General features: G+C 45.0%; 43 non-coding genes across 43 annotated transcripts; 14 read left to right on the top strand and 29 right to left on the bottom strand.

The window, feature by feature from the left end:
- Positions 1–192: 192 nt before the first annotated feature.
- trnam-cau (transfer RNA methionine (anticodon CAU)) lies at positions 193–265 on the bottom strand. Its single transcript has one exon. It is a non-coding gene; the product is annotated as a tRNA-Met (tRNA).
- Positions 266–1,027: 762 nt separating this feature from the next.
- Positions 1,028–1,099, top strand: trnad-guc (transfer RNA aspartic acid (anticodon GUC)). The gene has a single exon. It is a non-coding gene; the product is annotated as a tRNA-Asp (tRNA).
- Positions 1,100–1,503: 404 nt separating this feature from the next.
- trnas-uga (transfer RNA serine (anticodon UGA)) lies at positions 1,504–1,585 on the bottom strand. Its single transcript has one exon. It is a non-coding gene; the product is annotated as a tRNA-Ser (tRNA).
- Positions 1,586–2,168: 583 nt separating this feature from the next.
- trnam-cau (transfer RNA methionine (anticodon CAU)) lies at positions 2,169–2,241 on the bottom strand. Its single transcript has one exon. It is a non-coding gene; the product is annotated as a tRNA-Met (tRNA).
- Positions 2,242–3,003: 762 nt separating this feature from the next.
- trnad-guc (transfer RNA aspartic acid (anticodon GUC)) lies at positions 3,004–3,075 on the top strand. The gene has a single exon. It is a non-coding gene; the product is annotated as a tRNA-Asp (tRNA).
- Positions 3,076–3,479: 404 nt separating this feature from the next.
- Positions 3,480–3,561, bottom strand: trnas-uga (transfer RNA serine (anticodon UGA)). The gene has a single exon. It is a non-coding gene; the product is annotated as a tRNA-Ser (tRNA).
- A 583-nt stretch (positions 3,562–4,144) lies between these two features.
- trnam-cau (transfer RNA methionine (anticodon CAU)) lies at positions 4,145–4,217 on the bottom strand. Its single transcript has one exon. It is a non-coding gene; the product is annotated as a tRNA-Met (tRNA).
- Positions 4,218–4,977: 760 nt separating this feature from the next.
- On the top strand, positions 4,978–5,049 carry trnad-guc (transfer RNA aspartic acid (anticodon GUC)). Its single transcript has one exon. It is a non-coding gene; the product is annotated as a tRNA-Asp (tRNA).
- Positions 5,050–5,453: 404 nt separating this feature from the next.
- Positions 5,454–5,535, bottom strand: trnas-uga (transfer RNA serine (anticodon UGA)). Its single transcript has one exon. It is a non-coding gene; the product is annotated as a tRNA-Ser (tRNA).
- Positions 5,536–6,118: 583 nt separating this feature from the next.
- On the bottom strand, positions 6,119–6,191 carry trnam-cau (transfer RNA methionine (anticodon CAU)). Its single transcript has one exon. It is a non-coding gene; the product is annotated as a tRNA-Met (tRNA).
- A 763-nt stretch (positions 6,192–6,954) lies between these two features.
- On the top strand, positions 6,955–7,026 carry trnad-guc (transfer RNA aspartic acid (anticodon GUC)). The gene has a single exon. It is a non-coding gene; the product is annotated as a tRNA-Asp (tRNA).
- A 404-nt stretch (positions 7,027–7,430) lies between these two features.
- trnas-uga (transfer RNA serine (anticodon UGA)) lies at positions 7,431–7,512 on the bottom strand. The gene has a single exon. It is a non-coding gene; the product is annotated as a tRNA-Ser (tRNA).
- A 583-nt stretch (positions 7,513–8,095) lies between these two features.
- trnam-cau (transfer RNA methionine (anticodon CAU)) lies at positions 8,096–8,168 on the bottom strand. The gene has a single exon. It is a non-coding gene; the product is annotated as a tRNA-Met (tRNA).
- Positions 8,169–8,931: 763 nt separating this feature from the next.
- On the top strand, positions 8,932–9,003 carry trnad-guc (transfer RNA aspartic acid (anticodon GUC)). Its single transcript has one exon. It is a non-coding gene; the product is annotated as a tRNA-Asp (tRNA).
- A 404-nt stretch (positions 9,004–9,407) lies between these two features.
- Positions 9,408–9,489, bottom strand: trnas-uga (transfer RNA serine (anticodon UGA)). Its single transcript has one exon. It is a non-coding gene; the product is annotated as a tRNA-Ser (tRNA).
- Positions 9,490–10,072: 583 nt separating this feature from the next.
- trnam-cau (transfer RNA methionine (anticodon CAU)) lies at positions 10,073–10,145 on the bottom strand. The gene has a single exon. It is a non-coding gene; the product is annotated as a tRNA-Met (tRNA).
- A 762-nt stretch (positions 10,146–10,907) lies between these two features.
- On the top strand, positions 10,908–10,979 carry trnad-guc (transfer RNA aspartic acid (anticodon GUC)). The gene has a single exon. It is a non-coding gene; the product is annotated as a tRNA-Asp (tRNA).
- A 404-nt stretch (positions 10,980–11,383) lies between these two features.
- Positions 11,384–11,465, bottom strand: trnas-uga (transfer RNA serine (anticodon UGA)). Its single transcript has one exon. It is a non-coding gene; the product is annotated as a tRNA-Ser (tRNA).
- Positions 11,466–12,048: 583 nt separating this feature from the next.
- On the bottom strand, positions 12,049–12,121 carry trnam-cau (transfer RNA methionine (anticodon CAU)). The gene has a single exon. It is a non-coding gene; the product is annotated as a tRNA-Met (tRNA).
- Positions 12,122–12,883: 762 nt separating this feature from the next.
- On the top strand, positions 12,884–12,955 carry trnad-guc (transfer RNA aspartic acid (anticodon GUC)). The gene has a single exon. It is a non-coding gene; the product is annotated as a tRNA-Asp (tRNA).
- Positions 12,956–13,359: 404 nt separating this feature from the next.
- trnas-uga (transfer RNA serine (anticodon UGA)) lies at positions 13,360–13,441 on the bottom strand. The gene has a single exon. It is a non-coding gene; the product is annotated as a tRNA-Ser (tRNA).
- A 583-nt stretch (positions 13,442–14,024) lies between these two features.
- trnam-cau (transfer RNA methionine (anticodon CAU)) lies at positions 14,025–14,097 on the bottom strand. Its single transcript has one exon. It is a non-coding gene; the product is annotated as a tRNA-Met (tRNA).
- Positions 14,098–14,857: 760 nt separating this feature from the next.
- Positions 14,858–14,929, top strand: trnad-guc (transfer RNA aspartic acid (anticodon GUC)). Its single transcript has one exon. It is a non-coding gene; the product is annotated as a tRNA-Asp (tRNA).
- A 404-nt stretch (positions 14,930–15,333) lies between these two features.
- On the bottom strand, positions 15,334–15,415 carry trnas-uga (transfer RNA serine (anticodon UGA)). The gene has a single exon. It is a non-coding gene; the product is annotated as a tRNA-Ser (tRNA).
- Positions 15,416–15,998: 583 nt separating this feature from the next.
- trnam-cau (transfer RNA methionine (anticodon CAU)) lies at positions 15,999–16,071 on the bottom strand. The gene has a single exon. It is a non-coding gene; the product is annotated as a tRNA-Met (tRNA).
- Positions 16,072–16,834: 763 nt separating this feature from the next.
- On the top strand, positions 16,835–16,906 carry trnad-guc (transfer RNA aspartic acid (anticodon GUC)). The gene has a single exon. It is a non-coding gene; the product is annotated as a tRNA-Asp (tRNA).
- Positions 16,907–17,310: 404 nt separating this feature from the next.
- Positions 17,311–17,392, bottom strand: trnas-uga (transfer RNA serine (anticodon UGA)). The gene has a single exon. It is a non-coding gene; the product is annotated as a tRNA-Ser (tRNA).
- Positions 17,393–17,975: 583 nt separating this feature from the next.
- Positions 17,976–18,048, bottom strand: trnam-cau (transfer RNA methionine (anticodon CAU)). The gene has a single exon. It is a non-coding gene; the product is annotated as a tRNA-Met (tRNA).
- A 762-nt stretch (positions 18,049–18,810) lies between these two features.
- trnad-guc (transfer RNA aspartic acid (anticodon GUC)) lies at positions 18,811–18,882 on the top strand. Its single transcript has one exon. It is a non-coding gene; the product is annotated as a tRNA-Asp (tRNA).
- A 404-nt stretch (positions 18,883–19,286) lies between these two features.
- trnas-uga (transfer RNA serine (anticodon UGA)) lies at positions 19,287–19,368 on the bottom strand. Its single transcript has one exon. It is a non-coding gene; the product is annotated as a tRNA-Ser (tRNA).
- A 583-nt stretch (positions 19,369–19,951) lies between these two features.
- trnam-cau (transfer RNA methionine (anticodon CAU)) lies at positions 19,952–20,024 on the bottom strand. Its single transcript has one exon. It is a non-coding gene; the product is annotated as a tRNA-Met (tRNA).
- A 762-nt stretch (positions 20,025–20,786) lies between these two features.
- Positions 20,787–20,858, top strand: trnad-guc (transfer RNA aspartic acid (anticodon GUC)). Its single transcript has one exon. It is a non-coding gene; the product is annotated as a tRNA-Asp (tRNA).
- Positions 20,859–21,262: 404 nt separating this feature from the next.
- On the bottom strand, positions 21,263–21,344 carry trnas-uga (transfer RNA serine (anticodon UGA)). Its single transcript has one exon. It is a non-coding gene; the product is annotated as a tRNA-Ser (tRNA).
- Positions 21,345–21,927: 583 nt separating this feature from the next.
- Positions 21,928–22,000, bottom strand: trnam-cau (transfer RNA methionine (anticodon CAU)). The gene has a single exon. It is a non-coding gene; the product is annotated as a tRNA-Met (tRNA).
- A 762-nt stretch (positions 22,001–22,762) lies between these two features.
- Positions 22,763–22,834, top strand: trnad-guc (transfer RNA aspartic acid (anticodon GUC)). The gene has a single exon. It is a non-coding gene; the product is annotated as a tRNA-Asp (tRNA).
- A 404-nt stretch (positions 22,835–23,238) lies between these two features.
- Positions 23,239–23,320, bottom strand: trnas-uga (transfer RNA serine (anticodon UGA)). Its single transcript has one exon. It is a non-coding gene; the product is annotated as a tRNA-Ser (tRNA).
- Positions 23,321–23,903: 583 nt separating this feature from the next.
- On the bottom strand, positions 23,904–23,976 carry trnam-cau (transfer RNA methionine (anticodon CAU)). Its single transcript has one exon. It is a non-coding gene; the product is annotated as a tRNA-Met (tRNA).
- Positions 23,977–24,738: 762 nt separating this feature from the next.
- trnad-guc (transfer RNA aspartic acid (anticodon GUC)) lies at positions 24,739–24,810 on the top strand. Its single transcript has one exon. It is a non-coding gene; the product is annotated as a tRNA-Asp (tRNA).
- A 404-nt stretch (positions 24,811–25,214) lies between these two features.
- On the bottom strand, positions 25,215–25,296 carry trnas-uga (transfer RNA serine (anticodon UGA)). The gene has a single exon. It is a non-coding gene; the product is annotated as a tRNA-Ser (tRNA).
- Positions 25,297–25,878: 582 nt separating this feature from the next.
- Positions 25,879–25,951, bottom strand: trnam-cau (transfer RNA methionine (anticodon CAU)). The gene has a single exon. It is a non-coding gene; the product is annotated as a tRNA-Met (tRNA).
- A 760-nt stretch (positions 25,952–26,711) lies between these two features.
- trnad-guc (transfer RNA aspartic acid (anticodon GUC)) lies at positions 26,712–26,783 on the top strand. The gene has a single exon. It is a non-coding gene; the product is annotated as a tRNA-Asp (tRNA).
- Positions 26,784–27,187: 404 nt separating this feature from the next.
- trnas-uga (transfer RNA serine (anticodon UGA)) lies at positions 27,188–27,269 on the bottom strand. The gene has a single exon. It is a non-coding gene; the product is annotated as a tRNA-Ser (tRNA).
- Positions 27,270–27,852: 583 nt separating this feature from the next.
- Positions 27,853–27,925, bottom strand: trnam-cau (transfer RNA methionine (anticodon CAU)). The gene has a single exon. It is a non-coding gene; the product is annotated as a tRNA-Met (tRNA).
- Between the last annotated feature and the right edge of the window lie 73 nt (positions 27,926–27,998).

Raw genomic sequence — 27,998 nt, 5'->3', positions numbered from 1 at the left:
TGCAACACAACTTGCTGTGCACACGCGAATTTACAAAAGAAAAAGCACAGCTTGAATCAACTAGGGATGACCTGTAAGAGTCATGTGCCAATACTATTTTCAGGTAGGGGGTGTGCTCAGCATGCGAGTGAATAAGGAAAGAGCGTTTGAGCATCTTTTGGGGGCTCGTCAATCTTTTCAAAAAGCTTCTGCTGCCCCGTGTGAGGGTCGAACTCACGACCTTCAGATTATGAGACTGACGCGCTACCTACTGCGCTAACGAGGCTAGGAAAGAAGAAGCGAGGCTGAGGAAGAACTAACAAAGCTGGAGAAAAAATGTATCCGCCCCCAATTCACTCCTTGGAGCATGGCGGCAAGTGCACCTGCAGCAACTAATTACTGCCAACAACAGCTAACAAACAACAAGGTTAGCACAAGAAGCCTGGAATTAACCAGAATCTGAGGCCAACGTAATTAAACTCTAATCCTACCCTAACCAATCACAGGATGTTCCAAGAGTAAACAAACAACGCACACAAACAAAAAAAAAACAAAAATACCACCAAAATACAAGTACAAACGACACCTACCTCATGAAGGTATGAAGTGAAGCTTTCTCTGGAGTGCTTTTAGTAGATGCAAAGCAGTAATGTGTGCCAAGAAATTCAGAACTTGCATGTGGGAAAGAGAGAAATGCAAAATCTCAGTTGATCTAAGATGGATATTGCAGTTCGGTACAATGCACTGGAATACAAAGACAAAATGAATTGCCAATGTAGCTAAAGCCAATTTTGCAGCAAATGGTTCGCATGACTTAACTAGGAAGGCAGATGAATCAAACCTGTAGGTCACCAAGATTCTTTGAGTTTTTCCTATCATAAGTCCACAAACTGACGATGGTAAAAGAGGAGTGGCAACAGTGAGTCAATATCACCACAATGTGTTCTTTTTACCACCTCCTTGCAGGCACAATGATTCAGAGTACTTTAAAATCAAGGGGACAAGTGCACGTCACCTGACTCAGCATCACTGCGAGCCACAGCAGGTGTCCTCGTTAGTATAGTGGATAGTATCTCCGCCTGTCACGCGGAAGACCGGGGTTCGATTCCCCGACGGGGAGACCCTCTTTTAGCGCAAGGCGGAGCAACCAGTGACCGGCCATGAAAGAATGTGGCACTTTTTCTTTTACCTGAAACAAGACATCGCTATGTTGCATGAAGATCTTTGGATGAAGCACCTGTGAGTGCAAGCTCTCCCCACTGGTGGCATAAGGTCTCATCACAAATCACATTAGAGAGGCAAGTTAATCCTCTAAGCTGCAAGAGACCCCACTGCATTTCCATGCCAACACATTGTAACGACGAAGCAGCCATTTGTAACTCAATTCCTGGGACTATTTCAGGATCAGTTAGGACTGCTAAAGTTTGGCAGCACAAAGTTGCAAATGGCATGAGAAGCATATTTAAAACTGGCTAGCAGGAAGAGAGCACACTCTCTCTTTCCACACGCCCAACAAGACACTCACGCTGCAAGCAGGAGTCGAACCTGCGCGGGGAAACCCCATTGGATTTCAAGTCCAACGCCTTAACCTCTCGGCCATCGCAGCTCGGCGGAGCGAGAGTAACATAGAGATCAATTCCTTGGACTTCCTCAAGCTCAATGATGAGTGCACAAGTGTCATTGCTTCTGAGTTGCAAATGGCTTGAGAAGAAAATTCAAATAAATGAATCTCCATAAGTCTACTCACTATTAACTTCAAGCTGGTACCAATTCCAGGTGATCAGGTATTCAAAAGCGTGTCATCAAAAGTGAATCAAAAAGAATCAAAAGTGAAAAGTGTCCGACGTGGTCCATTATTCTGTGTTGGCTCCACGACACTGCAGTTTGATCTGGGAGCAAACATGCTCCAAAGAGGCAGCTTGATGTCTCAGTAGAGGTGTCAATACAGACGCCATCAAGGTATTGACTGAACGGTCAGTGGAGAGAATTGAATTGGATGCAACACAACTTGCTGTGCACACGCGAATTTACAAAAGAAAAAGCACAGCTTGAATCAACTAGGGATGACCTGTAAGAGTCATGTGCCAATACTATTTTCAGGTAGGGGGTGTGCTCAGCATGCGAGTGAATAAGGAAAGAGCGTTTGAGCATCTTTTGGGGGCTCGTCAATCTTTTCAAAAAGCTTCTGCTGCCCCGTGTGAGGGTCGAACTCACGACCTTCAGATTATGAGACTGACGCGCTACCTACTGCGCTAACGAGGCTAGGAAAGAAGAAGCGAGGCTGAGGAAGAACTAACAAAGCTGGAGAAAAAATGTATCCGCCCCCAATTCACTCCTTGGAGCATGGCGGCAAGTGCACCTGCAGCAACTAATTACTGCCAACAACAGCTAACAAACAACAAGGTTAGCACAAGAAGCCTGGAATTAACCAGAATCTGAGGCCAACGTAATTAAACTCTAATCCTACCCTAACCAATCACAGGATGTTCCAAGAGTAAACAAACAACGCACACAAACAAAAAAAAAACAAAAATACCACCAAAATACAAGTACAAACGACACCTACCTCATGAAGGTATGAAGTGAAGCTTTCTCTGGAGTGCTTTTAGTAGATGCAAAGCAGTAATGTGTGCCAAGAAATTCAGAACTTGCATGTGGGAAAGAGAGAAATGCAAAATCTCAGTTGATCTAAGATGGATATTGCAGTTCGGTACAATGCACTGGAATACGAAGACAAAATGAATTGCCAATGTAGCTAAAGCCAATTTTGCAGGAAATGGTTCGCATGACTTAACTAGGAAGGCAGATGAATCAAACCTGTAGGTCACCAAGATTCTTTGAGTTTTTCCTATCATAAGTCCACAAACTGACGATGGTAAAAGAGGAGTGGCAACAGTGAGTCAATATCACCACAATGTGTTCTTTTTACCACCTCCTTGCAGGCACAATGATTCAGAGTACTTTAAAATCAAGGGGACAAGTGCACGTCACCTGACTCAGCATCACTGCGAGACACAGCACGTGTCCTCGTTAGTATAGTGGATAGTATCTCCGCCTGTCACGCGGAAGACCGGGGTTCGATTCCCCGACGGGGAGACCCTCTTTTAGCGCAAGGCGGAGCAACCAGTGACCGGCCATGAAAGAATGTGGCACTTTTTCTTTTACCTGAAACAAGACATCGCTATGTTGCATGAAGATCTTTGGATGAAGCACCTGTGAGTGCAAGCTCTCCCCACTGGTGGCATAAGGTCTCATCACAAATCACATTAGAGAGGCAAGTTAATCCTCTAAGCTGCAAGAGACCCCACTGCATTTCCATGCCAACACATTGTAACGACGAAGCAGCCATTTGTAACTCAATTCCTGGGACTATTTCAGGATCAGTTAGGACTGCTAAAGTTTGGCAGCACAAAGTTGCAAATGGCATGAGAAGCATATTTAAAACTGGCTAGCAGGAAGAGAGCACACTCTCTCTTTCCACACGCCCAACAAGACACTCACGCTGCAAGCAGGAGTCGAACCTGCGCGGGGAAACCCCATTGGATTTCAAGTCCAACGCCTTAACCTCTCGGCCATCGCAGCTCGGCGGAGCGAGAGTAACATAGAGATCAATTCCTTGGACTTCCTCAAGCTCAATGATGAGTGCACAAGTGTCATTGCTTCTGAGTTGCAAATGGCTTGAGAAGAAAATTCAAATAAATGAATCTCGATAAGTCTACTCACTATTAACTTCAAGCTGGTACCAATTCCAGGTGATCAGGTATTCAAAAGCGTGTCATCAAAAGTGAATCAAAAAGAATCAAAAGTGAAAAGTGTCCGACGTGGTCCATTATTCTGTGTTGGCTCCACGACACTGCAGTTTGATCTGGGAGCAAACATGCTCCAAAGAGGCAGCTTGATGTCTCAGTAGAGGTGTCAATACAGACGCCATCAAGGTATTGACTGAACGGTCAGTGGAGAGAATTGAATTGGATGCAACACAACTTGCTGTGTACACGCGAATTTACAAAAGAAAAAGCACAGCTTGAATCAACTAGGGATGACCTGTAAGAGTCATGTGCCAATACTATTTTCAGGTAGGGGGTGTGCTCAGCATGCGAGTGAATAAGGAAAGAGCGTTTGAGCATCTTTTGGGGGCTCGTCAATCTTTTCAAAAAGCTTCTGCTGCCCCGTGTGAGGGTCGAACTCACGACCTTCAGATTATGAGACTGACGCGCTACCTACTGCGCTAACGAGGCTAGGAAAGAAGAAGCGAGGCTGAGGAAGAACTAACAAAGCTGGAGAAAAAATGTATCCGCCCCCAATTCACTCCTTGGAGCATGGCGGCAAGTGCACCTGCAGCAACTAATTACTGCCAACAACAGCTAACAAACAACAAGCTTAGCACAAGAAGCCTGGAATTAACCAGAATCTGAGGCCAACGTAATTAAACTAATCCTACCCTAACCAATCACAGGATGTTCCAAGAGTAGACAAACAACGCACACAAACAAAAAAAAAACAAAAATACCACCAAAATACAAGTACAAACGACACCTACCTCATGAAGGTATGAAGTGAAGCTTTCTCTGGAGTGCTTTTAGTAGATGCAAAGCAGTAATGTGTGCCAAGAAATTCAGAACTTGCATGTGGGAAAGAGAGAAATGCAAAATCTCAGTTGATCTAAGATGGATATTGCAGTTCGGTACAATGCACTGGAATACGAAGACAAAATGAATTGCCAATGTAGCTAAAGCCAATTTTGCAGGAAATGGTTCGCATGACTTAACTAGGAAGGCAGATGAATCAAACCTGTAGGTCACCAAGATTCTTTGAGTTTTTCCTATCATAAGTCCACAAACTGACGATGGTAAAAGAGGAGTGGCAACAGTGAGTCAATATCACCACAATGTGTTCTTTTTACCACCTCCTTGCAGGCACAATGATTCAGAGTACTTTAAAATCAAGGGGACAAGTGCACGTCACCTGACTCAGCATCACTGCGAGACACAGCACGTGTCCTCGTTAGTATAGTGGATAGTATCTCCGCCTGTCACGCGGAAGACCGGGGTTCGATTCCCCGACGGGGAGACCCTCTTTTAGCGCAAGGCGGAGCAACCAGTGACCGGCCATGAAAGAATGTGGCACTTTTTCTTTTACCTGAAACAAGACATCGCTATGTTGCATGAAGATCTTTGGATGAAGCACCTGTGAGTGCGAGCTCTCCCCACTGGTGGCATAAGGTCTCATCACAAATCACATTAGAGAGGCAAGTTAATCCTCTACGCTGCAAGAGACCCCACTGCATTTCCATGCCAACACATTGTAACGACGAAGCAGCCATTTGTAACTCAATTCCTGGGACTATTTCAGGATCAGTTAGGACTGCTAAAGTTTGGCAGCACAAAGTTGCAAATGGCATGAGAAGCATATTTAAAACTGGCTAGCAGGAAGAGAGCACACTCTCTCTTTCCACACGCCCAACAAGACACTCACGCTGCAAGCAGGAGTCGAACCTGCGCGGGGAAACCCCATTGGATTTCAAGTCCAACGCCTTAACCTTTCGGCCATCGCAGCTCGGCGGAGCGAGAGTAACATAGAGATCAATTCCTTGGACTTCCTCAAGCTCAATGATGAGTGCACAAGTGTCATTGCTTCTGAGTTGCAAATGGCTTGAGAAGAAAATTCAAATAAATGAATCTCCATAAGTCTACTCACTATTAACTTCAAGCTGGTACCAATTCCAGGTGATCAGGTATTCAAAAGCGTGTCATCAAAAGTGAATCAAAAAGAATCAAAAGTGAAAAGTGTCCGACGTGGTCCATTATTCTGTGTTGGCACCACGACACTGCAGTTTGATCTGGGAGCGAACATGCTCCAAAGAGGCAGCTTGATGTCTCAGTAGAGGTGTCAATACAGACGCCATCAAGATATTGACTGAACGGTCAGTGGAGAGAATTGAATTGGATGCAACACAACTTGCTGTGTACACGCGAATTTACAAAAGAAAAAGCACAGCTTGAATCAACTAGGGATGACCTGTAAGAGTCATGTGCCAATACTATTTTCAGGTAGGGGGTGTGCTCAGCATGCGAGTGAATAAGGAAAGAGCGTTTGAGCATCTTTTGGGGGCTCGTCAATCTTTTCAAAAAGCTTCTGCTGCCCCGTGTGAGGGTCGAACTCACGACCTTCAGATTATGAGACTGACGCGCTACCTACTGCGCTAACGAGGCTAGGAAAGAAGAAGCGAGGCTGAGGAAGAACTAACAAAGCTGGAGAAAAAATGTATCCGCCCCCAATTCACTCCTTGGAGCATGGCGGCAAGTGCACCTGCAGCAACTAATTACTGCCAACAACAGCTAACAAACAACAAGGTTAGCACAAGAAGCCTGGAATTAACCAGAATCTGAGGCCAACGTAATTAAACTCTAATCCTACCCTAACCAATCACAGGATGTTCCAAGAGTAGACAAACAACGCACACAAACAAAAAAAAAAACAAAAATACCACCAAAATACAAGTACAAACGACACCTACCTCATGAAGGTATGAAGTGAAGCTTTCTCTGGAGTGCTTTTAGTAGATGCAAAGCAGTAATGTGTGCCAAGAAATTCAGAACTTGCATGTGGGAAAGAGAGAAATGCAAAATCTCAGTTGATCTAAGATGGATATTGCAGTTCGGTACAATGCACTGGAATACGAAGACAAAATGAATTGCCAATGTAGCTAAAGCCAATTTTGCAGCAAATGGTTTGCATGACTTAACTAGGAAGGCAGATGAATCAAACTTGTAGGTCACCAAGATTCTTTGAGTTTTTCCTATCATAAGTCCACAAACTGACGATGGTAAAAGAGGAGTGGCAACAGTGAGTCAATATCACCACAATGTGTTCTTTTTACCACCTCCTTGCAGGCACAATGATTCAGAGTACTTTAAAATCAAGGGGACAAGTGCACGTCACCTGACTCAGCATCACTGCGAGACACAGCACGTGTCCTCGTTAGTATAGTGGATAGTATCTCCGCCTGTCACGCGGAAGACCGGGGTTCGATTCCCCGACGGGGAGACCCTCTTTTAGCGCAAGGCGGAGCAACCAGTGACCGGCCATGAAAGAATGTGGCACTTTTTCTTTTACCTGAAACAAGACATCGCTATGTTGCATGAAGATCTTTGGATGAAGCACCTGTGAGTGCGAGCTCTCCCCACTGGTGGCATAAGGTCTCATCACAAATCACATTAGAGAGGCAAGTTAATCCTCTACGCTGCAAGAGACCCCACTGCATTTCCATGCCAACACATTGTAACGACGAAGCAGCCATTTGTAACTCAATTCCTGGGACTATTTCAGGATCAGTTAGGACTGCTAAAGTTTGGCAGCACAAAGTTGCAAATGGCATGAGAAGCATATTTAAAACTGGCTAGCAGGAAGAGAGCACACTCTCTCTTTCCACACGCCCAACAAGACACTCACACTGCAAGCAGGAGTCGAACCTGCGCGGGGAAACCCCATTGGATTTCAAGTCCAACGCCTTAACCTCTCGGCCATCGCAGCTCGGCGGAGCGAGAGTAACATAGAGATCAATTCCTTGGACTTCCTCAAGCTCAATGATGAGTGCACAAGTGTCATTGCTTCTGAGTTGCAAATGGCTTGAGAAGAAAATTCAAATAAATGAATCTCCATAAGTCTACTCACTATTAACTTCAAGCTGGTACCAATTCCAGGTGATCAGGTATTCAAAAGCGTGTCATCAAAAGTGAATCAAAAAGAATCAAAAGTGAAAAGTGTCCGACGTGGTCCATTATTCTGTGTTGGCACCACGACACTGCAGTTTGATCTGGGAGCGAACATGCTCCAAAGAGGCAGCTTGATGTCTCAGTAGAGGTGTCAATACAGACGCCATCAAGATATTGACTGAACGGTCAGTGGAGAGAATTGAATTGGATGCAACACAACTTGCTGTGTACACGCGAATTTACAAAAGAAAAAGCACAGCTTGAATCAACTAGGGATGACCTGTAAGAGTCATGTGCCAATACTATTTTCAGGTAGGGGGTGTGCTCAGCATGCGAGTGAATAAGGAAAGAGCGTTTGAGCATCTTTTGGGGGCTCGTCAATCTTTTCAAAAAGCTTCTGCTGCCCCGTGTGAGGGTCGAACTCACGACCTTCAGATTATGAGACTGACGCGCTACCTACTGCGCTAACGAGGCTAGGAAAGAAGAAGCGAGGCTGAGGAAGAACTAACAAAGCTGGAGAAAAAATGTATCCGCCCCCAATTCACTCCTTGGAGCATGGCGGCAAGTGCACCTGCAGCAACTAATTACTGCCAACAACAGCTAACAAACAACAAGGTTAGCACAAGAAGCCTGGAATTAACCAGAATCTGAGGCCAACGTAATTAAACTCTAATCCTACCCTAACCAATCACAGGATGTTCCAAGAGTAGACAAACAACGCACACAAACAAAAAAAAAAACAAAAATACCACCAAAATACAAGTACAAACGACACCTACCTCATGAAGGTATGAAGTGAAGCTTTCTCTGGAGTGCTTTTAGTAGATGCAAAGCAGTAATGTGTGCCAAGAAATTCAGAACTTGCATGTGGGAAAGAGAGAAATGCAAAATCTCAGTTGATCTAAGATGGATATTGCAGTTCGGTACAATGCACTGGAATACAAAGACAAAATGAATTGCCAATGTAGCTAAAGCCAATTTTGCAGCAAATGGTTCGCATGACTTAACTAGGAAGGCAGATGAATCAAACCTGTAGGTCACCAAGATTCTTTGAGTTTTTCCTATCATAAGTCCACAAACTGACGATGGTAAAAGAGGAGTGGCAACAGTGAGTCAATATCACCACAATGTGTTCTTTTTACCACCTCCTTGCAGGCACAATGATTCAGAGTACTTTAAAATCAAGGGGACAAGTGCACGTCACCTGACTCAGCATCACTGCGAGCCACAGCAGGTGTCCTCGTTAGTATAGTGGATAGTATCTCCGCCTGTCACGCGGAAGACCGGGGTTCGATTCCCCGACGGGGAGACCCTCTTTTAGCGCAAGGCGGAGCAACCAGTGACCGGCCATGAAAGAATGTGGCACTTTTTCTTTTACCTGAAACAAGACATCGCTATGTTGCATGAAGATCTTTGGATGAAGCACCTGTGAGTGCAAGCTCTCCCCACTGGTGGCATAAGGTCTCATCACAAATCACATTAGAGAGGCAAGTTAATCCTCTAAGCTGCAAGAGACCCCACTGCATTTCCATGCCAACACATTGTAACGACGAAGCAGCCATTTGTAACTCAATTCCTGGGACTATTTCAGGATCAGTTAGGACTGCTAAAGTTTGGCAGCACAAAGTTGCAAATGGCATGAGAAGCATATTTAAAACTGGCTAGCAGGAAGAGAGCACACTCTCTCTTTCCACACGCCCAACAAGACACTCACGCTGCAAGCAGGAGTCGAACCTGCGCGGGGAAACCCCATTGGATTTCAAGTCCAACGCCTTAACCTCTCGGCCATCGCAGCTCGGCGGAGCGAGAGTAACATAGAGATCAATTCCTTGGACTTCCTCAAGCTCAATGATGAGTGCACAAGTGTCATTGCTTCTGAGTTGCAAATGGCTTGAGAAGAAAATTCAAATAAATGAATCTCCATAAGTCTACTCACTATTAACTTCAAGCTGGTACCAATTCCAGGTGATCAGGTATTCAAAAGCGTGTCATCAAAAGTGAATCAAAAAGAATCAAAAGTGAAAAGTGTCCGACGTGGTCCATTATTCTGTGTTGGCTCCACGACACTGCAGTTTGATCTGGGAGCAAACATGCTCCAAAGAGGCAGCTTGATGTCTCAGTAGAGGTGTCAATACAGACGCCATCAAGGTATTGACTGAACGGTCAGTGGAGAGAATTGAATTGGATGCAACACAACTTGCTGTGCACACGCGAATTTACAAAAGAAAAAGCACAGCTTGAATCAACTAGGGATGACCTGTAAGAGTCATGTGCCAATACTATTTTCAGGTAGGGGGTGTGCTCAGCATGCGAGTGAATAAGGAAAGAGCGTTTGAGCATCTTTTGGGGGCTCGTCAATCTTTTCAAAAAGCTTCTGCTGCCCCGTGTGAGGGTCGAACTCACGACCTTCAGATTATGAGACTGACGCGCTACCTACTGCGCTAACGAGGCTAGGAAAGAAGAAGCGAGGCTGAGGAAGAACTAACAAAGCTGGAGAAAAAATGTATCCGCCCCCAATTCACTCCTTGGAGCATGGCGGCAAGTGCACCTGCAGCAACTAATTACTGCCAACAACAGCTAACAAACAACAAGGTTAGCACAAGAAGCCTGGAATTAACCAGAATCTGAGGCCAACGTAATTAAACTCTAATCCTACCCTAACCAATCACAGGATGTTCCAAGAGTAAACAAACAACGCACACAAACAAAAAAAAAACAAAAATACCACCAAAATACAAGTACAAACGACACCTACCTCATGAAGGTATGAAGTGAAGCTTTCTCTGGAGTGCTTTTAGTAGATGCAAAGCAGTAATGTGTGCCAAGAAATTCAGAACTTGCATGTGGGAAAGAGAGAAATGCAAAATCTCAGTTGATCTAAGATGGATATTGCAGTTCGGTACAATGCACTGGAATACAAAGACAAAATGAATTGCCAATGTAGCTAAAGCCAATTTTGCAGCAAATGGTTCGCATGACTTAACTAGGAAGGCAGATGAATCAAACCTGTAGGTCACCAAGATTCTTTGAGTTTTTCCTATCATAAGTCCACAAACTGACGATGGTAAAAGAGGAGTGGCAACAGTGAGTCAATATCACCACAATGTGTTCTTTTTACCACCTCCTTGCAGGCACAATGATTCAGAGTACTTTAAAATCAAGGGGACAAGTGCACGTCACCTGACTCAGCATCACTGCGAGCCACAGCAGGTGTCCTCGTTAGTATAGTGGATAGTATCTCCGCCTGTCACGCGGAAGACCGGGGTTCGATTCCCCGACGGGGAGACCCTCTTTTAGCGCAAGGCGGAGCAACCAGTGACCGGCCATGAAAGAATGTGGCACTTTTTCTTTTACCTGAAACAAGACATCGCTATGTTGCATGAAGATCTTTGGATGAAGCACCTGTGAGTGCAAGCTCTCCCCACTGGTGGCATAAGGTCTCATCACAAATCACATTAGAGAGGCAAGTTAATCCTCTAAGCTGCAAGAGACCCCACTGCATTTCCATGCCAACACATTGTAACGACGAAGCAGCCATTTGTAACTCAATTCCTGGGACTATTTCAGGATCAGTTAGGACTGCTAAAGTTTGGCAGCACAAAGTTGCAAATGGCATGAGAAGCATATTTAAAACTGGCTAGCAGGAAGAGAGCACACTCTCTCTTTCCACACGCCCAACAAGACACTCACGCTGCAAGCAGGAGTCGAACCTGCGCGGGGAAACCCCATTGGATTTCAAGTCCAACGCCTTAACCTCTCGGCCATCGCAGCTCGGCGGAGCGAGAGTAACATAGAGATCAATTCCTTGGACTTCCTCAAGCTCAATGATGAGTGCACAAGTGTCATTGCTTCTGAGTTGCAAATGGCTTGAGAAGAAAATTCAAATAAATGAATCTCCATAAGTCTACTCACTATTAACTTCAAGCTGGTACCAATTCCAGGTGATCAGGTATTCAAAAGCGTGTCATCAAAAGTGAATCAAAAAGAATCAAAAGTGAAAAGTGTCCGACGTGGTCCATTATTCTGTGTTGGCTCCACGACACTGCAGTTTGATCTGGGAGCAAACATGCTCCAAAGAGGCAGCTTGATGTCTCAGTAGAGGTGTCAATACAGACGCCATCAAGGTATTGACTGAACGGTCAGTGGAGAGAATTGAATTGGATGCAACACAACTTGCTGTGCACACGCGAATTTACAAAAGAAAAAGCACAGCTTGAATCAACTAGGGATGACCTGTAAGAGTCATGTGCCAATACTATTTTCAGGTAGGGGGTGTGCTCAGCATGCGAGTGAATAAGGAAAGAGCGTTTGAGCATCTTTTGGGGGCTCGTCAATCTTTTCAAAAAGCTTCTGCTGCCCCGTGTGAGGGTCGAACTCACGACCTTCAGATTATGAGACTGACGCGCTACCTACTGCGCTAACGAGGCTAGGAAAGAAGAAGCGAGGCTGAGGAAGAACTAACAAAGCTGGAGAAAAAATGTATCCGCCCCCAATTCACTCCTTGGAGCATGGCGGCAAGTGCACCTGCAGCAACTAATTACTGCCAACAACAGCTAACAAACAACAAGGTTAGCACAAGAAGCCTGGAATTAACCAGAATCTGAGGCCAACGTAATTAAACTCTAATCCTACCCTAACCAATCACAGGATGTTCCAAGAGTAAACAAACAACGCACACAAACAAAAAAAAAACAAAAATACCACCAAAATACAAGTACAAACGACACCTACCTCATGAAGGTATGAAGTGAAGCTTTCTCTGGAGTGCTTTTAGTAGATGCAAAGCAGTAATGTGTGCCAAGAAATTCAGAACTTGCATGTGGGAAAGAGAGAAATGCAAAATCTCAGTTGATCTAAGATGGATATTGCAGTTCGGTACAATGCACTGGAATACGAAGACAAAATGAATTGCCAATGTAGCTAAAGCCAATTTTGCAGGAAATGGTTCGCATGACTTAACTAGGAAGGCAGATGAATCAAACCTGTAGGTCACCAAGATTCTTTGAGTTTTTCCTATCATAAGTCCACAAACTGACGATGGTAAAAGAGGAGTGGCAACAGTGAGTCAATATCACCACAATGTGTTCTTTTTACCACCTCCTTGCAGGCACAATGATTCAGAGTACTTTAAAATCAAGGGGACAAGTGCACGTCACCTGACTCAGCATCACTGCGAGACACAGCACGTGTCCTCGTTAGTATAGTGGATAGTATCTCCGCCTGTCACGCGGAAGACCGGGGTTCGATTCCCCGACGGGGAGACCCTCTTTTAGCGCAAGGCGGAGCAACCAGTGACCGGCCATGAAAGAATGTGGCACTTTTTCTTTTACCTGAAACAAGACATCGCTATGTTGCATGAAGATCTTTGGATGAAGCACCTGTGAGTGCAAGCTCTCCCCACTGGTGGCATAAGGTCTCATCACAAATCACATTAGAGAGGCAAGTTAATCCTCTAAGCTGCAAGAGACCCCACTGCATTTCCATGCCAACACATTGTAACGACGAAGCAGCCATTTGTAACTCAATTCCTGGGACTATTTCAGGATCAGTTAGGACTGCTAAAGTTTGGCAGCACAAAGTTGCAAATGGCATGAGAAGCATATTTAAAACTGGCTAGCAGGAAGAGAGCACACTCTCTCTTTCCACACGCCCAACAAGACACTCACGCTGCAAGCAGGAGTCGAACCTGCGCGGGGAAACCCCATTGGATTTCAAGTCCAACGCCTTAACCTCTCGGCCATCGCAGCTCGGCGGAGCGAGAGTAACATAGAGATCAATTCCTTGGACTTCCTCAAGCTCAATGATGAGTGCACAAGTGTCATTGCTTCTGAGTTGCAAATGGCTTGAGAAGAAAATTCAAATAAATGAATCTCCATAAGTCTACTCACTATTAACTTCAAGCTGGTACCAATTCCAGGTGATCAGGTATTCAAAAGCGTGTCATCAAAAGTGAATCAAAAAGAATCAAAAGTGAAAAGTGTCCGACGTGGTCCATTATTCTGTGTTGGCTCCACGACACTGCAGTTTGATCTGGGAGCAAACATGCTCCAAAGAGGCAGCTTGATGTCTCAGTAGAGGTGTCAATACAGACGCCATCAAGGTATTGACTGAACGGTCAGTGGAGAGAATTGAATTGGATGCAACACAACTTGCTGTGTACACGCGAATTTACAAAAGAAAAAGCACAGCTTGAATCAACTAGGGATGACCTGTAAGAGTCATGTGCCAATACTATTTTCAGGTAGGGGGTGTGCTCAGCATGCGAGTGAATAAGGAAAGAGCGTTTGAGCATCTTTTGGGGGCTCGTCAATCTTTTCAAAAAGCTTCTGCTGCCCCGTGTGAGGGTCGAACTCACGACCTTCAGATTATGAGACTGACGCGCTACCTACTGCGCTAACGAGGCTAGGAAAGAAGAAGCGAGGCTGAGGAAGAACTAACAAAGCTGGAGAAAAAATGTATCCGCCCCCAATTCACTCCTTGGAGCATGGCGGCAAGTGCACCTGCAGCAACTAATTACTGCCAACAACAGCTAACAAACAACAAGCTTAGCACAAGAAGCCTGGAATTAACCAGAATCTGAGGCCAACGTAATTAAACTAATCCTACCCTAACCAATCACAGGATGTTCCAAGAGTAGACAAACAACGCACACAAACAAAAAAAAAACAAAAATACCACCAAAATACAAGTACAAACGACACCTACCTCATGAAGGTATGAAGTGAAGCTTTCTCTGGAGTGCTTTTAGTAGATGCAAAGCAGTAATGTGTGCCAAGAAATTCAGAACTTGCATGTGGGAAAGAGAGAAATGCAAAATCTCAGTTGATCTAAGATGGATATTGCAGTTCGGTACAATGCACTGGAATACGAAGACAAAATGAATTGCCAATGTAGCTAAAGCCAATTTTGCAGGAAATGGTTCGCATGACTTAACTAGGAAGGCAGATGAATCAAACCTGTAGGTCACCAAGATTCTTTGAGTTTTTCCTATCATAAGTCCACAAACTGACGATGGTAAAAGAGGAGTGGCAACAGTGAGTCAATATCACCACAATGTGTTCTTTTTACCACCTCCTTGCAGGCACAATGATTCAGAGTACTTTAAAATCAAGGGGACAAGTGCACGTCACCTGACTCAGCATCACTGCGAGACACAGCACGTGTCCTCGTTAGTATAGTGGATAGTATCTCCGCCTGTCACGCGGAAGACCGGGGTTCGATTCCCCGACGGGGAGACCCTCTTTTAGCGCAAGGCGGAGCAACCAGTGACCGGCCATGAAAGAATGTGGCACTTTTTCTTTTACCTGAAACAAGACATCGCTATGTTGCATGAAGATCTTTGGATGAAGCACCTGTGAGTGCGAGCTCTCCCCACTGGTGGCATAAGGTCTCATCACAAATCACATTAGAGAGGCAAGTTAATCCTCTACGCTGCAAGAGACCCCACTGCATTTCCATGCCAACACATTGTAACGACGAAGCAGCCATTTGTAACTCAATTCCTGGGACTATTTCAGGATCAGTTAGGACTGCTAAAGTTTGGCAGCACAAAGTTGCAAATGGCATGAGAAGCATATTTAAAACTGGCTAGCAGGAAGAGAGCACACTCTCTCTTTCCACACGCCCAACAAGACACTCACGCTGCAAGCAGGAGTCGAACCTGCGCGGGGAAACCCCATTGGATTTCAAGTCCAACGCCTTAACCTTTCGGCCATCGCAGCTCGGCGGAGCGAGAGTAACATAGAGATCAATTCCTTGGACTTCCTCAAGCTCAATGATGAGTGCACAAGTGTCATTGCTTCTGAGTTGCAAATGGCTTGAGAAGAAAATTCAAATAAATGAATCTCCATAAGTCTACTCACTATTAACTTCAAGCTGGTACCAATTCCAGGTGATCAGGTATTCAAAAGCGTGTCATCAAAAGTGAATCAAAAAGAATCAAAAGTGAAAAGTGTCCGACGTGGTCCATTATTCTGTGTTGGCACCACGACACTGCAGTTTGATCTGGGAGCGAACATGCTCCAAAGAGGCAGCTTGATGTCTCAGTAGAGGTGTCAATACAGACGCCATCAAGATATTGACTGAACGGTCAGTGGAGAGAATTGAATTGGATGCAACACAACTTGCTGTGTACACGCGAATTTACAAAAGAAAAAGCACAGCTTGAATCAACTAGGGATGACCTGTAAGAGTCATGTGCCAATACTATTTTCAGGTAGGGGGTGTGCTCAGCATGCGAGTGAATAAGGAAAGAGCGTTTGAGCATCTTTTGGGGGCTCGTCAATCTTTTCAAAAAGCTTCTGCTGCCCCGTGTGAGGGTCGAACTCACGACCTTCAGATTATGAGACTGACGCGCTACCTACTGCGCTAACGAGGCTAGGAAAGAAGAAGCGAGGCTGAGGAAGAACTAACAAAGCTGGAGAAAAAATGTATCCGCCCCCAATTCACTCCTTGGAGCATGGCGGCAAGTGCACCTGCAGCAACTAATTACTGCCAACAACAGCTAACAAACAACAAGGTTAGCACAAGAAGCCTGGAATTAACCAGAATCTGAGGCCAACGTAATTAAACTCTAATCCTACCCTAACCAATCACAGGATGTTCCAAGAGTAGACAAACAACGCACACAAACAAAAAAAAAAACAAAAATACCACCAAAATACAAGTACAAACGACACCTACCTCATGAAGGTATGAAGTGAAGCTTTCTCTGGAGTGCTTTTAGTAGATGCAAAGCAGTAATGTGTGCCAAGAAATTCAGAACTTGCATGTGGGAAAGAGAGAAATGCAAAATCTCAGTTGATCTAAGATGGATATTGCAGTTCGGTACAATGCACTGGAATACGAAGACAAAATGAATTGCCAATGTAGCTAAAGCCAATTTTGCAGCAAATGGTTTGCATGACTTAACTAGGAAGGCAGATGAATCAAACTTGTAGGTCACCAAGATTCTTTGAGTTTTTCCTATCATAAGTCCACAAACTGACGATGGTAAAAGAGGAGTGGCAACAGTGAGTCAATATCACCACAATGTGTTCTTTTTACCACCTCCTTGCAGGCACAATGATTCAGAGTACTTTAAAATCAAGGGGACAAGTGCACGTCACCTGACTCAGCATCACTGCGAGACACAGCACGTGTCCTCGTTAGTATAGTGGATAGTATCTCCGCCTGTCACGCGGAAGACCGGGGTTCGATTCCCCGACGGGGAGACCCTCTTTTAGCGCAAGGCGGAGCAACCAGTGACCGGCCATGAAAGAATGTGGCACTTTTTCTTTTACCTGAAACAAGACATCGCTATGTTGCATGAAGATCTTTGGATGAAGCACCTGTGAGTGCGAGCTCTCCCCACTGGTGGCATAAGGTCTCATCACAAATCACATTAGAGAGGCAAGTTAATCCTCTACGCTGCAAGAGACCCCACTGCATTTCCATGCCAACACATTGTAACGACGAAGCAGCCATTTGTAACTCAATTCCTGGGACTATTTCAGGATCAGTTAGGACTGCTAAAGTTTGGCAGCACAAAGTTGCAAATGGCATGAGAAGCATATTTAAAACTGGCTAGCAGGAAGAGAGCACACTCTCTCTTTCCACACGCCCAACAAGACACTCACGCTGCAAGCAGGAGTCGAACCTGCGCGGGGAAACCCCATTGGATTTCAAGTCCAACGCCTTAACCTCTCGGCCATCGCAGCTCGGCGGAGCGAGAGTAACATAGAGATCAATTCCTTGGACTTCCTCAAGCTCAATGATGAGTGCACAAGTGTCATTGCTTCTGAGTTGCAAATGGCTTGAGAAGAAAATTCAAATAAATGAATCTCCATAAGTCTACTCACTATTAACTTCAAGCTGGTACCAATTCCAGGTGATCAGGTATTCAAAAGCGTGTCATCAAAAGTGAATCAAAAAGAATCAAAAGTGAAAAGTGTCCGACGTGGTCCATTATTCTGTGTTGGCTCCACGACACTGCAGTTTGATCTGGGAGCAAACATGCTCCAAAGAGGCAGCTTGATGTCTCAGTAGAGGTGTCAATACAGACGCCATCAAGGTATTGACTGAACGGTCAGTGGAGAGAATTGAATTGGATGCAACACAACTTGCTGTGCACACGCGAATTTACAAAAGAAAAAGCACAGCTTGAATCAACTAGGGATGACCTGTAAGAGTCATGTGCCAATACTATTTTCAGGTAGGGGGTGTGCTCAGCATGCGAGTGAATAAGGAAAGAGCGTTTGAGCATCTTTTGGGGGCTCGTCAATCTTTTCAAAAAGCTTCTGCTGCCCCGTGTGAGGGTCGAACTCACGACCTTCAGATTATGAGACTGACGCGCTACCTACTGCGCTAACGAGGCTAGGAAAGAAGAAGCGAGGCTGAGGAAGAACTAACAAAGCTGGAGAAAAAATGTATCCGCCCCCAATTCACTCCTTGGAGCATGGCGGCAAGTGCACCTGCAGCAACTAATTACTGCCAACAACAGCTAACAAACAACAAGGTTAGCACAAGAAGCCTGGAATTAACCAGAATCTGAGGCCAACGTAATTAAACTCTAATCCTACCCTAACCAATCACAGGATGTTCCAAGAGTAGACAAACAACGCACACAAACAAAAAAAAAACAAAAATACCACCAAAATACAAGTACAAACGACACCTACCTCATGAAGGTATGAAGTGAAGCTTTCTCTGGAGTGCTTTTAGTAGATGCAAAGCAGTAATGTGTGCCAAGAAATTCAGAACTTGCATGTGGGAAAGAGAGAAATGCAAAATCTCAGTTGATCTAAGATGGATATTGCAGTTCGGTACAATGCACTGGAATACGAAGACAAAATGAATTGCCAATGTAGCTAAAGCCAATTTTGCAGGAAATGGTTCGCATGACTTAACTAGGAAGGCAGATGAATCAAACCTGTAGGTCACCAAGATTCTTTGAGTTTTTCCTATCATAAGTCCACAAACTGACGATGGTAAAAGAGGAGTGGCAACAGTGAGTCAATATCACCACAATGTGTTCTTTTTACCACCTCCTTGCAGGCACAATGATTCAGAGTACTTTAAAATCAAGGGGACAAGTGCACGTCACCTGACTCAGCATCACTGCGAGCCACAGCATGTGTCCTCGTTAGTATAGTGGATAGTATCTCCGCCTGTCACGCGGAACACCGGGGTTCGATTCCCCGACGGGGAGACCCTCTTTTAGCGCAAGGCGGAGCAACCAGTGACCGGCCATGAAAGAATGTGGCACTTTTTCTTTTACCTGAAACAAGACATCGCTATGTTGCATGAAGATCTTTGGATGAAGCACCTGTGAGTGCAAGCTCTCCCCACTGGTGGCATAAGGTCTCATCACAAATCACATTAGAGAGGCAAGTTAATCCTCTAAGCTGCAAGAGACCCCACTGCATTTCCATGCCAACACATTGTAACGACGAAGCAGCCATTTGTAACTCAATTCCTGGGACTATTTCAGGATCAGTTAGGACTGCTAAAGTTTGGCAGCACAAAGTTGCAAATGGCATGAGAAGCATATTTAAAACTGGCTAGCAGGAAGAGAGCACACTCTCTCTTTCCACACGCCCAACAAGACACTCACGCTGCAAGCAGGAGTCGAACCTGCGCGGGGAAACCCCATTGGATTTCAAGTCCAACGCCTTAACCTCTCGGCCATCGCAGCTCGGCGGAGCGAGAGTAACATAGAGATCAATTCCTTGGACTTCCTCAAGCTCAATGATGAGTGCACAAGTGTCATTGCTTCTGAGTTGCAAATGGCTTGAGAAGAAAATTCAAATAAATGAATCTCCATAAGTCTACTCACTATTAACTTCAAGCTGGTACCAATTCCAGGTGATCAGGTATTCAAAAGCGTGTCATCAAAAGTGAATCAAAAAGAATCAAAAGTGAAAAGTGTCCGACGTGGTCCATTATTCTGTGTTGGCTCCACGACACTGCAGTTTGATCTGGGAGCAAACATGCTCCAAAGAGGCAGCTTGATGTCTCAGTAGAGGTGTCAATACAGACGCCATCAAGGTATTGACTGAACGGTCAGTGGAGAGAATTGAATTGGATGCAACACAACTTGCTGTGCACACGCGAATTTACAAAAGAAAAAGCACAGCTTGAATCAACTAGGGATGACCTGTAAGAGTCATGTGCCAATACTATTTTCAGGTAGGGGGTGTGCTCAGCATGCGAGTGAATAAGGAAAGAGCGTTTGAGCATCTTTTGGGGGCTCGTCAATCTTTTCAAAAAGCTTCTGCTGCCCCGTGTGAGGGTCGAACTCACGACCTTCAGATTATGAGACTGACGCGCTACCTACTGCGCTAACGAGGCTAGGAAAGAAGAAGCGAGGCTGAGGAAGAACTAACAAAGCTGGAGAAAAAATGTATCCGCCCCCAATTCACTCCTTGGAGCATGGCGGCAAGTGCACCTGCAGCAACTAATTACTGCCAACAACAGCTAACAAACAACAAGGTTAGCACAAGAAGCCTGGAATTAACCAGAATCTGAGGCCAACGTAATTAAACTCTAATCCTACCCTAACCAATCACAGGATGTTCCAAGAGTAAACAAACAACGCACACAAACAAAAAAAAAACAAAAATACCACCAAAATACAAGTACAAACGACACCTACCTCATGAAGGTATGAAGTGAAGCTTTCTCTGGAGTGCTTTTAGTAGATGCAAAGCAGTAATGTGTGCCAAGAAATTCAGAACTTGCATGTGGGAAAGAGAGAAATGCAAAATCTCAGTTGATCTAAGATGGATATTGCAGTTCGTTACAATGCACTGGAATACGAAGACAAAATGAATTGCCAATGTAGCTAAAGCCAATTTTGCAGGAAATGGTTCGCATGACTTAACTAGGAAGGCAGATGAATCAAACCTGTAGGTCACCAAGATTCTTTGAGTTTTTCCTATCATAAGTCCACAAACTGACGATGGTAAAAGAGGAGTGGCAACAGTGAGTCAATATCACCACAATGTGTTCTTTTTACCACCTCCTTGCAGGCACAATGATTCAGAGTACTTTAAAATCAAGGGGACAAGTGCACGTCACCTGACTCAGCATCACTGCGAGCCACAGCATGTGTCCTCGTTAGTATAGTGGATAGTATCTCCGCCTGTCACGCGGAAGACCGGGGTTCGATTCCCCGACGGGGAGACCCTCTTTTAGCGCAAGGCGGAGCAACCAGTGACCGGCCATGAAAGAATGTGGCACTTTTTCTTTTACCTGAAACAAGACATCGCTATGTTGCATGAAGATCTTTGGATGAAGCACCTGTGAGTGCAAGCTCTCCCCACTGGTGGCATAAGGTCTCATCACAAATCACATTAGAGAGGCAAGTTAATCCTCTAAGCTGCAAGAGACCCCACTGCATTTCCATGCCAACACATTGTAACGACGAAGCAGCCATTTGTAACTCAATTCCTGGGACTATTTCAGGATCAGTTAGGACTGCTAAAGTTTGGCAGCACAAAGTTGCAAATGGCATGAGAAGCATATTTAAAACTGGCTAGCAGGAAGAGAGCACACTCTCTCTTTCCACACGCCCAACAAGACACTCACGCTGCAAGCAGGAGTCGAACCTGCGCGGGGAAACCCCATTGGATTTCAAGTCCAACGCCTTAACCTCTCGGCCATCGCAGCTCGGCGGAGCGAGAGTAACATAGAGATCAATTCCTTGGACTTCCTCAAGCTCAATGATGAGTGCACAAGTGTCATTGCTTCTGAGTTGCAAATGGCTTGAGAAGAAAATTCAAATAAATGAATCTCGATAAGTCTACTCACTATTAACTTCAAGCTGGTACCAATTCCAGGTGATCAGGTATTCAAAAGCGTGTCATCAAAAGTGAATCAAAAAGAATCAAAAGTGAAAAGTGTCCGACGTGGTCCATTATTCTGTGTTGGCTCCACGACACTGCAGTTTGATCTGGGAGCAAACATGCTCCAAAGAGGCAGCTTGATGTCTCAGTAGAGGTGTCAATACAGACGCCATCAAGGTATTGACTGAACGGTCAGTGGAGAGAATTGAATTGGATGCAACACAACTTGCTGTGCACACGCGAATTTACAAAAGAAAAAGCACAGCTTGAATCAACTAGGGATGACCTGTAAGAGTCATGTGCCAATACTATTTTCAGGTAGGGGGTGTGCTCAGCATGCGAGTGAATAAGGAAAGAGCGTTTGAGCATCTTTTGGGGGCTCGTCAATCTTTTCAAAAAGCTTCTGCTGCCCCGTGTGAGGGTCGAACTCACGACCTTCAGATTATGAGACTGACGCGCTACCTACTGCGCTAACGAGGCTAGGAAAGAAGAAGCGAGGCTGAGGAAGAACTAACAAAGCTGGAGAAAAAATGTATCCGCCCCCAATTCACTCCTTGGAGCATGGCGGCAAGTGCACCTGCAGCAACTAATTACTGCCAACAACAGCTAACAAACAACAAGGTTAGCACAAGAAGCCTGGAATTAACCAGAATCTGAGGCCAACGTAATTAAACTCTAATCCTACCCTAACCAATCACAGGATGTTCCAAGAGTAGACAAACAACGCACACAAACAAAAAAAAAACAAAAATACCACCAAAATACAAGTACAAACGACACCTACCTCATGAAGGTATGAAGTGAAGCTTTCTCTGGAGTGCTTTTAGTAGATGCAAAGCAGTAATGTGTGCCAAGAAATTCAGAACTTGCATGTGGGAAAGAGAGAAATGCAAAATCTCAGTTGATCTAAGATGGATATTGCAGTTCGGTACAATGCACTGGAATACGAAGACAAAATGAATTGCCAATGTAGCTAAAGCCAATTTTGCAGGAAATGGTTCGCATGACTTAACTAGGAAGGCAGATGAATCAAACCTGTAGGTCACCAAGATTCTTTGAGTTTTTCCTATCATAAGTCCACAAACTGACGATGGTAAAAGAGGAGTGGCAACAGTGAGTCAATATCACCACAATGTGTTCTTTTTACCACCTCCTTGCAGGCACAATGATTCAGAGTACTTTAAAATCAAGGGGACAAGTGCACGTCACCTGACTCAGCATCACTGCGAGCCACAGCATGTGTCCTCGTTAGTATAGTGGATAGTATCTCCGCCTGTCACGCGGAAGACCGGGGTTCGATTCCCCGACGGGGAGACCCTCTTTTAGCGCAAGGCGGAGCAACCAGTGACCGGCCATGAAAGAATGTGGCACTTTTTCTTTTACCTGAAACAAGACATCGCTATGTTGCATGAAGATCTTTGGATGAAGCACCTGTGAGTGCAAGCTCTCCCCACTGGTGGCATAAGGTCTCATCACAAATCACATTAGAGAGGCAAGTTAATCCTCTAAGCTGCAAGAGACCCCACTGCATTTCCATGCCAACACATTGTAACGACGAAGCAGCCATTTGTAACTCAATTCCTGGGACTATTTCAGGATCAGTTAGGACTGCTAAAGTTTGGCAGCACAAAGTTGCAAATGGCATGAGAAGCATATTTAAAACTGGCTAGCAGGAAGAGAGCACACTCTCTCTTTCCACACGCTCAACAAGACACTCACGCTGCAAGCAGGAGTCGAACCTGCGCGGGGAAACCCCATTGGATTTCAAGTCCAACGCCTTAACCTCTCGGCCATCGCAGCTCGGCGGAGCGAGAGTAACATAGAGATCAATTCCTTGGACTTCCTCAAGCTCAATGATGAGTGCACAAGTGTCATTGCTTCTGAGTTGCAAATGGCTTGAGAAGAAAATTCAAATAAATGAATCTCCATAAGTCTACTCACTATTAACTTCAAGCTGGTACCAATTCCAGGTGATCAGGTATTCAAAAGCGTGTCATCAAAAGTGAATCAAAAAGAATCAAAAGTGAAAAGTGTCCGACGTGGTCCATTATTCTGTGTTGGCTCCACGACACTGCAGTTTGATCTGGGAGCAAACATGCTCCAAAGAGGCAGCTTGATGTCTCAGTAGAGGTGTCAATACAGACGCCATCAAGGTATTGACTGAACGGTCAGTGGAGAGAATTGAATTGGATGCAACACAACTTGCTGTGCACACGCGAATTTACAAAAGAAAAAGCACAGCTTGAATCAACTAGGGATGACCTGTAAGAGTCATGTGCCAATACTATTTTCAGGTAGGGGGTGTGCTCAGCATGCGAGTGAATAAGGAAAGAGCGTTTGAGCATCTTTTGGGGGCTCGTCAATCTTTTCAAAAAGCTTCTGCTGCCCCGTGTGAGGGTCGAACTCACGACCTTCAGATTATGAGACTGACGCGCTACCTACTGCGCTAACGAGGCTAGGAAAGAAGAAGCGAGGCTGAGGAAGAACTAACAAAGCTGGAGAAAAAATGTATCCGCCCCCAATTCACTCCTTGGAGCATGGCGGCAAGTGCACCTGCAGCAACTAATTACTGCCAACAACAGCTAACAAACAACAAGGTTAGCACAAGAAGCCTGGAATTAACCAGAATCTGAGGCCAACGTAATTAAACTCTAATCCTACCCTAACCAATCACAGGATGTTCCAAGAGTAAACAAACAACGCACACAAACAAAAAAAAAACAAAAATACCACCAAAATACAAGTACAAACGACACCTACCTCATGAAGGTATGAAGTGAAGCTTTCTCTGGAGTGCTTTTAGTAGATGCAAAGCAGTAATGTGTGCCAAGAAATTCAGAACTTGCATGTGGGAAAGAGAGAAATGCAAAATCTCAGTTGATCTAAGATGGATATTGCAGTTCGTTACAATGCACTGGAATACGAAGACAAAATGAATTGCCAATGTAGCTAAAGCCAATTTTGCAGGAAATGGTTCGCATGACTTAACTAGGAAGGCAGATGAATCAAACCTGTAGGTCACCAAGATTCTTTGAGTTTTTCCTATCATAAGTCCACAAACTGACGATGGTAAAAGAGGAGTGGCAACAGTGAGTCAATATCACCACAATGTGTTCTTTTTACCACCTCCTTGCAGGCACAATGATTCAGAGTACTTTAAAATCAAGGGGACAAGTGCACGTCACCTGACTCAGCATCACTGCGAGCCACAGCATGTGTCCTCGTTAGTATAGTGGATAGTATCTCCGCCTGTCACGCGGAAGACCGGGGTTCGATTCCCCGACGGGGAGACCCTCTTTTAGCGCAAGGCGGAGCAACCAGTGACCGGCCATGAAAGAATGTGGCACTTTTTCTTTTACCTGAAACAAGACATCGCTATGTTGCATGAAGATCTTTGGATGAAGCACCTGTGAGTGCAAGCTCTCCCCACTGGTGGCATAAGGTCTCATCACAAATCACATTAGAGAGGCAAGTTAATCCTCTAAGCTGCAAGAGACCCCACTGCATTTCCATGCCAACACATTGTAACGACGAAGCAGCCATTTGTAACTCAATTCCTGGGACTATTTCAGGATCAGTTAGGACTGCTAAAGTTTGGCAGCACAAAGTTGCAAATGGCATGAGAAGCATATTTAAAACTGGCTAGCAGGAAGAGAGCACACTCTCTCTTTCCACACGCCCAACAAGACACTCACGCTGCAAGCAGGAGTCGAACCTGCGCGGGGAAACCCCATTGGATTTCAAGTCCAACGCCTTAACCTCTCGGCCATCGCAGCTCGGCGGAGCGAGAGTAACATAGAGATCAATTCCTTGGACTTCCTCAAGCTCAATGATGAGTGCACAAGTGTCATTGCTTCTGAGTTGCAAATGGCTTGAGAAGAAAATTCAAATAAATGAATCTCGATAAGTCTACTCACTATTAACTTCAAGCTGGTACCAATTCCAGGTGATCAGGTATTCAAAAGCGTGTCATCAAAAGTGAATCAAAAAGAATCAAAAGTGAAAAGTGTCCGACGTGGTCCATTATTCTGTGTTGGCTCCACGACACTGCAGTTTGATCTGGGAGCAAACATGCTCCAAAGAGGCAGCTTGATGTCTCAGTAGAGGTGTCAATACAGACGCCATCAAGGTATTGACTGAACGGTCAGTGGAGAGAATTGAATTGGATGCAACACAACTTGCTGTGTACACGCGAATTTACAAAAGAAAAAGCACAGCTTGAATCAACTAGGGATGACCTGTAAGAGTCATGTGCCAATACTATTTTCAGGTAGGGGGTGTGTCAGCATGCGAGTGAATAAGGAAAGAGCGTTTGAGCATCTTTTGGGGGCTCGTCAATCTTTTCAAAAAGCTTCTGCTGCCCCGTGTGAGGGTCGAACTCACGACCTTCAGATTATGAGACTGACGCGCTACCTACTGCGCTAACGAGGCTAGGAAAGAAGAAGCGAGGCTGAGGAAGAACTAACAAAGCTGGAGAAAAAATGTATCCGCCCCCAATTCACTCCTTGGAGCATGGCGGCAAGTGCACCTGCAGCAACTAATTACTGCCAACAACAGCTAACAAACAACAAGGTTAGCACAAGAAGCCTGGAATTAACCAGAATCTGAGGCCAACGTAATTAAACTAATCCTACCCTAACCAATCACAGGATGTTCCAAGAGTAGACAAACAACGCACACAAACAAAAAAAAAACAAAAATACCACCAAAATACAAGTACAAACGACACCTACCTCATGAAGGTATGAAGTGAAGCTTTCTCTGGAGTGCTTTTAGTAGATGCAAAGCAGTAATGTGTGCCAAGAAATTCAGAACTTGCATGTGGGAAAGAGAGAAATGCAAAATCTCAGTTGATCTAAGATGGATATTGCAGTTCGGTACAATGCACTGGAATACGAAGACAAAATGAATTGCCAATGTAGCTAAAGCCAATTTTGCAGGAAATGGTTCGCATGACTTAACTAGGAAGGCAGATGAATCAAACCTGTAGGTCACCAAGATTCTTTGAGTTTTTCCTATCATAAGTCCACAAACTGACGATGGTAAAAGAGGAGTGGCAACAGTGAGTCAATATCACCACAATGTGTTCTTTTTACCACCTCCTTGCAGGCACAATGATTCAGAGTACTTTAAAATCAAGGGGACAAGTGCACGTCACCTGACTCAGCATCACTGCGAGACACAGCACGTGTCCTCGTTAGTATAGTGGATAGTATCTCCGCCTGTCACGCGGAAGACCGGGGTTCGATTCCCCGACGGGGAGACCCTCTTTTAGCGCAAGGCGGAGCAACCAGTGACCGGCCATGAAAGAATGTGGCACTTTTTCTTTTACCTGAAACAAGACATCGCTATGTTGCATGAAGATCTTTGGATGAAGCACCTGTGAGTGCGAGCTCTCCCCACTGGTGGCATAAGGTCTCATCACAAATCACATTAGAGAGGCAAGTTAATCCTCTACGCTGCAAGAGACCCCACTGCATTTCCATGCCAACACATTGTAACGACGAAGCAGCCATTTGTAACTCAATTCCTGGGACTATTTCAGGATCAGTTAGGACTGCTAAAGTTTGGCAGCACAAAGTTGCAAATGGCATGAGAAGCATATTTAAAACTGGCTAGCAGGAAGAGAGCACACTCTCTCTTTCCACACGCCCAACAAGACACTCACGCTGCAAGCAGGAGTCGAACCTGCGCGGGGAAACCCCATTGGATTTCAAGTCCAACGCCTTAACCTTTCGGCCATCGCAGCTCGGCGGAGCGAGAGTAACATAGAGATCAATTCCTTGGACTTCCTCAAGCTCAATGATGAGTGCACAAGTGTCATTGCTTCTGAGTTGCAAATGGCTTGAGAAGAAAATTCAAATAAATGAATCTCCATAAGTCTACTCACTATTAACTTCAAGCTGGTACCAATTCCAGGTGATCAGGTATTCAAAAGCGTGTCATCAAAAGTGAATCAAAAAGAATCAAAAGTGAAAAGTGTCCGACGTGGTCCATTATTCTGTGTTGGCACCACGACACTGCAGTTTGATCTGGGAGCGAACATGCTCCAAAGAGGCAGCTTGATGTCTCAGTAGAGGTGTCAATACAGACGCCATCAAGATATTGACTGAACGGTCAGTGGAGAGAATTGAATTGGATGCAACACAACTTGCTGTGTACACGTGAATTTACAAAAGAAAAAGCACAGCTTGAATCAACTAGGGATGACCTGTAAGAGTCATGTGCCAATACTATTTTCAGGTAGGGGGTGTGCTCAGCATGCGAGTGAATAAGGAAAGAGCGTTTGAGCATCTTTTGGGGGCTCGTCAATCTTTTCAAAAAGCTTCTGCTGCCCCGTGTGAGGGTCGAACTCACGACCTTCAGATTATGAGACTGACGCGCTACCTACTGCGCTAACGAGGCTAGGAAAGAAGAAGCGAGGCTGAGGAAGAACTAACAAAGCTGGAGAAAAAATGTATCCGCCCCCAATTCACTC

This window comes from Brachyhypopomus gauderio, chromosome 3, assembly GCF_052324685.1.
Source record: "Brachyhypopomus gauderio isolate BG-103 chromosome 3, BGAUD_0.2, whole genome shotgun sequence".
Taxonomy (NCBI): domain Eukaryota; kingdom Metazoa; phylum Chordata; class Actinopteri; order Gymnotiformes; family Hypopomidae; genus Brachyhypopomus; species Brachyhypopomus gauderio.
The sequence above is the reverse complement of the archived record's forward strand: the minus strand, read 5'-3'. Positions and strand labels throughout refer to the sequence as shown.